Raw genomic sequence first — 7,950 nt, forward strand, 5'->3', positions numbered from 1 at the left:
GCAGCCAAACTAACCTAACGCCTTGTCGTAAGATTGAAGCTCGTAATTAGTATCACCCCAACGCCATTTAAAATCTCGATATTACTACATATAGGAAAAATAAAAGTGGCAGCAGAAGAAGTGTTCAAAGAGGCAAGGTGGCTCTCCGCTCAATGTGTTTCGGGTGGTGTGCAGAAGAGTCCTAAGGGCCAGCGCACCTGCGTTCTCCAGGTGCGTCAGAGGTTCGACTCCTCAATCAGGTGGTGATCGGCAAGGGAGCAGCAGCAGCAACCATGACCAACGATATTCGCGGAATTTCACAAAGAAAACTCAAGTTTAATAATCACATTAATAGGAATCATTCGGTTTACATCTCCGGGAATAACTGTGCATTCAGTGTTCTGGCAGATGCAAAAAAGGAATACTAATAATGAACAAAACGGCCAGGACGGTAACAAAATAAAATGGAGAAAGATGGAAACTGTTTAAACAGAAAAGACAGGACAAGAGGGGCAAAATAAAATAACACAATTCAAGAAATATGGAAGGGAAATATTAAATACAAATGGCACACGAAAAACTACAGGACAGGCTGAATGACTAACAAGGAGAAAATAGCTGTTGCACTGTGCGACACTACGTTAAAACAGTGCAAAGTTTTGGGAATCGAAAACAGCGCAATACCAATTTTGGTGTATATCACACTTACGAAACGGCAGCGATCGGACAATGAGCATGACATGCAAATAATGCCGTAAATTATATACATATCATAATTTTCAAGTTACCACCTGTCATTTATGTTCGCCATACTGTCACGTCGCATAATACCAAGTTTGGTGTATATCATGTGAGCGAAACGACCGCGAGTGCACCATGAGCGTAGCGTGTAAATCATTTCGTACATGTCTTGCATGCCATGATTTACAAGTTTCCACCTCTGATTTACGCTCATCACACAGTCTCGTCGCGCAATACCGATTTCGGAGTATAAAAAGCCGGCGATACAGCCGCGATTGCACCATGAGCATTGCATGTAAAACATGTCGTGCATGACATGCATGTCATGATTTTCATGTTACCATGTATGAGTTATGTTTGTCATACAGAAATGTCTCGTCTTACCAGTTTTGGTATGCATCCATTCATTTAAGCAGCCACGAGCGCTCCAAGACCATGCATAGTAAATCATGCTTTACATGACATGCGTGTCATGATTTGCACTTCAGAACCTATCATTATGTTTGTCATACACTCTTGTCACACCGTACCAATTTTCGTATATATCAAATTAAGGCAACGGCCGCAAGAGCTTCAAGACCGTGACATGTAAGTCATGCTGTTCATGGCATGCATGTCATGATTTTCATTTTATGGCCTGCCATTTATGTTCGTAATAAGGTGATGTTATGTCATAACAATTTCGGTGTGCATCCTATTAACGAAACGGACAGGAGAGCACAAGGTCGTCGATAGATAGATAGATAGATAGATAGATAGATAGATAGATAGATAGATAGATAGATAGATAGATAGATAGATAGATAGATAGATAGATAGATAGATAGATAGATAGATAGATAGATAGATAGATAGATAGATAGATAGATAGATAGATAGATAGATAGATAGATAGATAGATAGATAGATAGATAGATAGATATAAGCGGTCATAGTGGTTTTGGTTCGCTTAGAAGCACCTCACATTTAAAAGAAAGAAAGAAACAAACAAACAAAAAAGAAAGAAAGAAAGGTAGTAGGTCAGGCGCGCACACTCCAATCTTCGCTTCCCCCCCACCCACTTACAAAAATGTATGTAGACAGTCTATGGACTCTCTAAAAATTGGTTTAGAAAGTCTATAGGCTGTCTAAATCAATTTTTTCCATTTCACCATAGCATGGGAAGAGCTGCTTAACATTTTTCAATGAAAACCTTTGGCCCCCTCTTTCGCAATCACTATTCGGGGGCCCTCGTCGCAACAGCTAGAGCTAGGAAGTGTCGGAAGAATGCCGCAGTCGTTTAAGCAGACACGGTTCTTGCATTGGTTCAGCGAGCACTTTATTCATTGAACAAGATGCCTTCATCAAACACTCATTCAAGAGTCACTCAGAAAGCAATATCGAGCACCCTTCCTTGCGTTCCTTATGGTCAATAATTTGCGTTAGCAGTCCTCTTCTCTTGTGCTGGGTCTTCTAACAGCGCTTTCTTCTTTTATGTATCATCTGGAGCGCTCGTTTTATCCAGTCCATGAACATCGAGACGCGAGTGTTTACTGTCGGGGCACAGCCTCTGTTGCTGGCCCTAACGAATGACGCAATACCGTACTGCGTGGATCGTCCACGGCGAGAATAGGCTGTGAGGGGGCTCCCAGAGTCTCCCTGCGTCACAGAAAAAAACAGCACACGTAGGTTACGAATTATCACGAGAATATTCGCACCATCTGTTCGTTTGTTTGTAGATCGCAGGGTGATTGAATGTTCCAACACTACGCGTACAACGCTACGCATACAATATTGTTACGAAAAGGCACACAGGGGAGCAAGGCGTATTTACAGTACATTTACACCAGGCTTACGCGTAGGGCAAGATGGCGGAGAGTGCGCCCCGCACAACAACATCACGTCTTCTTTGGTGCCTTCCTAGATTCGGCGGTGTGAAATATATTCTTGCAACATGACACCCGGGTGCTCAAGCACCGTCTCGGTGCTATCCATGGTGTTGCTGAGCGGTAGAGTTTAAGGCGGGACAGATGGACAGTGTCTGTAGGCAGTGAAATGGAGGCAGATGTAGACTCGAGTGGGCCTATATCGTAGGTGACATCTGTCGGCTGGCGCAATACGCGGTATGGGCCCCAGTATCGGGAAAGCAGTTTTTCAGAAAGTCCAACACGCCAAGCCGGGGTCAACAACAGCACAAGTGAACCCCGGGGTAAAGGAAACGTCGCGACGTGCGTCGTAGCGCTGCTTCTGGTGGTCTTGCGAAGCTAAAAGACGCTTACGGGCTACTTCTCGTGCTTTGCGAGCTCTGGTGATAGCATCACGGGCGTATTCAGTCGGCGAATCGACGGCTGCCGGAAAGATTGTCAGAAGGTAAAGTTGGAACGCGGCCAAACAAAAGATAGAACGGTGAAAAACCAGCGGTATCGTGGCGTGAGGAATTATATGCAAATGCAATTATATCACCAGGCCCAACGAAGTTTAAAGTGCCTATTGAGATTTCTAAGTGATACAGGTTTAGATGCTCGTCTTTAGAGCATGTGCGGCATAAAGACTTTTGCGCGTGCCCTGTCCCCGTGCAAAACAGTGTGTACAGTGACTCATTTGCCATACCATCGTCGCCTATCATCACACCTCCCTCTTTCTCTTTCTTTCCCCTTTCCCCTTACCCCCGTGAGGAGTAGCAGGCTAGAACCCGCTTTCCAGGCCGACCTCTCCTCCTTGTTCTCATTAAAAGCATCTTCTTCTTCTATATGCAAATGTAACGAAGGGCAATGCAACGTCCCAGCCTCGATGGTCGCAGGAGAAATACATAGAGAGCATATCAGTTAGAGTCCGGTCGAATCGTTCAGCCAGTCCATTAGTATGTAGGTGGTAGGCTACCGTAAATTTATGTTTCATCTCGCAGGAGCGAAGCACGTCATCAATAACTCTGGAGAGGAAATAGCGTCCGCGATCTGTGAGGAGTTCGTGTGGGGCACCATGATGAAGGATGGCGTCGTGCAGATGACTGAAAAATTGTAGTAATATTATTGAGCGTCGAGCACCTTAAAAACGCCTTTGCTTAATATCTAGGCCAAATTTGGTATTTAAACAAGAAACGATACCCCCAGAATAATTCTTCTGACAAACAACACTCGGACGGTATACTGCGAAATTAGCAAGGCTCCCTCGTGACCAAAAAAACTTTTGTGCTCCGAAATATTCTAGAAATTCAATGGTTTTAATGCAAGTAATCGGCAGGATTTTTTTCGAGTACACTGGAGATGGTCGCCAGAATGAATGGGGCGTTTGGCGTGGAATGACCCGGCTTCAATTTATGCGTGCCGAAAAGAGAATGCGGAATCAGCCATGAGTTTGCACGAAACCTTTCATGAGTTTACACGCAAGGAGTTGCACTAAAATTGCGGTTATACCTCCGTATCGTCTCACAAGCTCGATTTCCTTAATCATTTGCGCCTGTGTTCAGTTAGCGTAATTGTCGTTTACTCGTGCTACTTATTGCACTCCAATGTTACTTGACAAACTAAACAAATGCCCTGCAATAGCCTTAAGTAAGGTAGGAATTGTAGATTAAGCTAGGCACAAACGTTTACAATGCAGCTAGAAACAGATTTGACAGAGGAAAAATTCGTTTAGAATTTGTACCAGTACTGATATTTCGTGTCTTCTTTCGCATTTGCTAAACTTAGTACTTAGTACTTAGCCTTTTCAAGCGGTTTTTATCCGCCACCGCTGTGACGTGTAACTCCAAGTGGGCCTTTACGCGCACTTTTAAATAAAAAAAATGAATGAAGCTCGGGGGCGGCCTAGGCCCAGGCCACGAATTTGCCGAAGTTCTTAATAAAGTTGCTACCACCACCAAGAAGGCAATTCACAATTGCCGCTGCGGTCATGGCGCAAAACGCTGCGCGTTAGGTGTTTTCGTGGCACGGCACGTTTAGCTCTCTGGTTTTCATGCCGCTTCAGCGCCTACAAGCGGACCAGGCTGCTGTCGGTGCGCGTCATCCCAATGCAGCACCGTATTTGTACGCAAAAGAGAGTAGTTAGGAGGGGGAAAGCGGGCCCTTATTTAGAATTGGCGATCTCCGGAGCTAATGTTCCTGGTAATAAAGAAAAAGGTATTAGGAAATCTCCACAATTTTTGCGCAGGAAATGATGCTGGGCAGCATAAGCCACGCTATCGGAATTATAAAGGGCAATTTTTAATGTTGTATCGAATGCTTTACGAGATACTTTATCACATACGCGTTGGGCTTGAACTACACGGCCAGCAAAGTTCATAAATTTAGCAGCGCTCTTCTCCAGCTTACGGCTCACGCGCTGCAGTGGCAATGGGGTTCCAGGCGCAGATGTTCTTAGCTACAAAGTGGATTCATACAGTTTGATAGTATCTCAAGCGGCCCCATATTGTTACGTGGTCCCGACGTTGACAAATGCAAGAGTCCGGCGTTTTCAAGACGAAGCTCTTCATTCCGGAGAACTTGTGCCCGGAAAGTGAAAGGAGCAATCTACGAGCAACTCAAGCTGTAACACTGATAGCGGCGAGAACATCGCCGGCCGTAGAGTGATATGCCCTGCGGTAAAGCGTGTCCGGCTTTTATATAGTGTGCTATCGAAGATTCCAGCGTTATCGCTGGTGGCCGTGTAAGCCTGTCGGATAAACTGCACTACTCGCGTCCTGCGTGCAATCTTAACAGAATGATTTCAAACAATCGCAAATGTTCTCAAACATTGCAGCGCGATTCGCCAACCGTTGAGCGTTGCTAACAGTCCTTGCCGGGAACTCCGAATACATCAAAATAAAACACACGTGACAACATGCAGTGATCTTCAGCAAACCACAATAGTTCAGATGGTCTCCGTGCTCAATGGTCACAGAAAATGACCACGCGGAGGCTGCGTAACAGTGCGCCGTAGAAGCCAAGTGACTAAGGTATTCGCTGCTGAGCTCAAGAACGCAGCTTCGATTCCCGGCCTCGGTGGCTGCATTTAAATGGGCAAAAAATAATAAAAAAAATAAAACACCCGTCTACTTACACTTATGTGCGCGTCAAAGAAACTCAGGTTGTCGTAATTAAAATCTCAAGTGTCCCCACAATGACGTTCTTTATAGTGATATTGTGTTTCACCAGTTCTGACTTTAACCTCTATAACCCAGCTGAGTTGGATAGTGATCAGCTAAAAAAACTTGAATCTGTCTGTAAGGCACGAATAACATTCACTGACTTCGTCAAACTCCACAAACCACCGCTAACAACTTCGCATGTGGCTATATATGCTACAGTCCTTCAATCACGCTTAGGTGCTATCTAAGCAGCCCAGCCTGAGGTTAACGAAGCTGTCGAGCGCTCATGTTTTACCATTGTAAATACTGCCTCGTCAATCAGTTGATACATATTGGCATGGCTCCATAATAATTTTCCCATGCTCCCTGAGGTGGTGCGATATCACCTGTCTAGGCAAGGTTGTTTGAACGAAAAGTTGTACGCTTACACACAAGCAGACACCATAAGAACCTAGCAAAACTATGTAACTGCAGTTTGTCGAAGGTAAGGTGACGCATGGTGAGATTAAGCGTGTTATATCACTTGCGAAATATCAGAAAAATGGCTTCCCCTTGTGGCAAAACCACTACTGTCCCAGCGACCACTTCTTCACGTAACTGTCGGCCCGCACATTAGGGCTCATATCGTACACAATGATACAGCTCCTAGTCAACGCGCACTTGCACTCTATGACAGTGTTCCAAGTTTTCTTTGCACCTACCTTAAACATCATCGCCTTAGGGTGTTTGGTGCAAATGAGTAAGTCCCTCTTCATCGGAAACATTCCCCATTCAAAATCGAGAATGGCTTCGCAAGCAGCATCTGACCGCGCCTTCGTTATGTAGTAGAGAAGTCGTTTTGCTTGCTTCTCTGAAAGGAAGGTAACAACGATGAGCGCAGACGATTATTAGATCGAGTGCAGCGCAATATTCTCGCAGGTATATTAAACTGTGTGTGTGTGTGTGTGTGTGTGTGTGTGTGTGTGTGTGTGTGTGTGTGTGTGTGTGGTGTGGTGTGTGTGTGTGTGTGTGTGTGTGTGTGTGTGTGGTGTTGTGTGTGTGTGTGTGTGTGTGTGTGTGGTGTGGGTGTGGTGTGTGTGTGGTGTGTGTGTGTGTGTGTGTGTGTGGTGTGTGTGTGTGTGTGTGTGTGTGTGTGTGTGTGTGTGTGTGTGTGGGTGTGTGTGTGTGTGTGTGTGTGTGTGAAGTCACTGGAAATCACTCCGTCCACCACTGGGCACGATATTTCAAGATATCTTTCAAAACAAACAGTTTTCGAAGTCATCCAACGGTTCTGGAAAACCAGAAATGAATATATGTAACCTTGTTTTACAAGTCTCAAGTAATGTTGAGCTCATTGGCTGGTCAACATAGCATATGACCACAGTGTCTGTTTTCTGGAAGCACCAGTGTTTTCTATATATTGTTGCAGTATGCTAAATATTTAGCTTAGCCTCATTTCTTGCACCGTTTAAAGTCGTAAAAGAGCTTGTCACTAAAATGTTTACGTAAAACGACATTGCTGGTTCCTCGCCCAGTCTCGTACGAATCACAAGATGTCCGCTTTACACGTGAACAATAAATATGAACGTGAGCTATCACACATCCCGCCAGCTCCGAATACAGACATCTGTCAGCACAAACTCGCCACCGTGGTCTACAGGGGCGTAGCCAGAAATTTTTTCGGGGGGGGGGGGGGTTCAACCATACTTTATGTATGTTCATTAGCGTGCGTTGTATGTGTGCGTGTATATATACGCAAGCAAAACTGAAAAATTTCGGGGGGGGGGGGGGGTTTGAACCCCCCCAACCCCCCCCCCTTGGCTACGCCCCTGGTGGTCTAGTGGTTATGGCGCTCGACTGCTGACCCGCAGATCGCGGGATCAAATCTCGGCTGCGGAGACCGCGTTTTCGATGGAGGCGAAAATGCTTGCGAGCCATGTGCTTAGATTTAGATGCATGTTTAAAGAACCTCAGGTGGTCATATTTCCGGAGCCCTCCACTACGGCGCCTCTCATAATCATATCGCGGTTTTGGGACCTTAAACGCCACCAACTGTTATTATTATTATCGATCAATACACCAATAGATGAAGGGTATATTATCGTCACACAAAGCATCGCTATTGAATCCGCTACATGGCGGCATATGTGCACAGGGAGGAACATCAATTAAGCTTTCTTGACTAAACGAATCTTGATATATTATAT

Source organism: Rhipicephalus sanguineus, chromosome 11, assembly GCF_013339695.2.
Source record: "Rhipicephalus sanguineus isolate Rsan-2018 chromosome 11, BIME_Rsan_1.4, whole genome shotgun sequence".
Classification (NCBI taxonomy): Eukaryota; Metazoa; Arthropoda; class Arachnida; order Ixodida; family Ixodidae; genus Rhipicephalus; species Rhipicephalus sanguineus.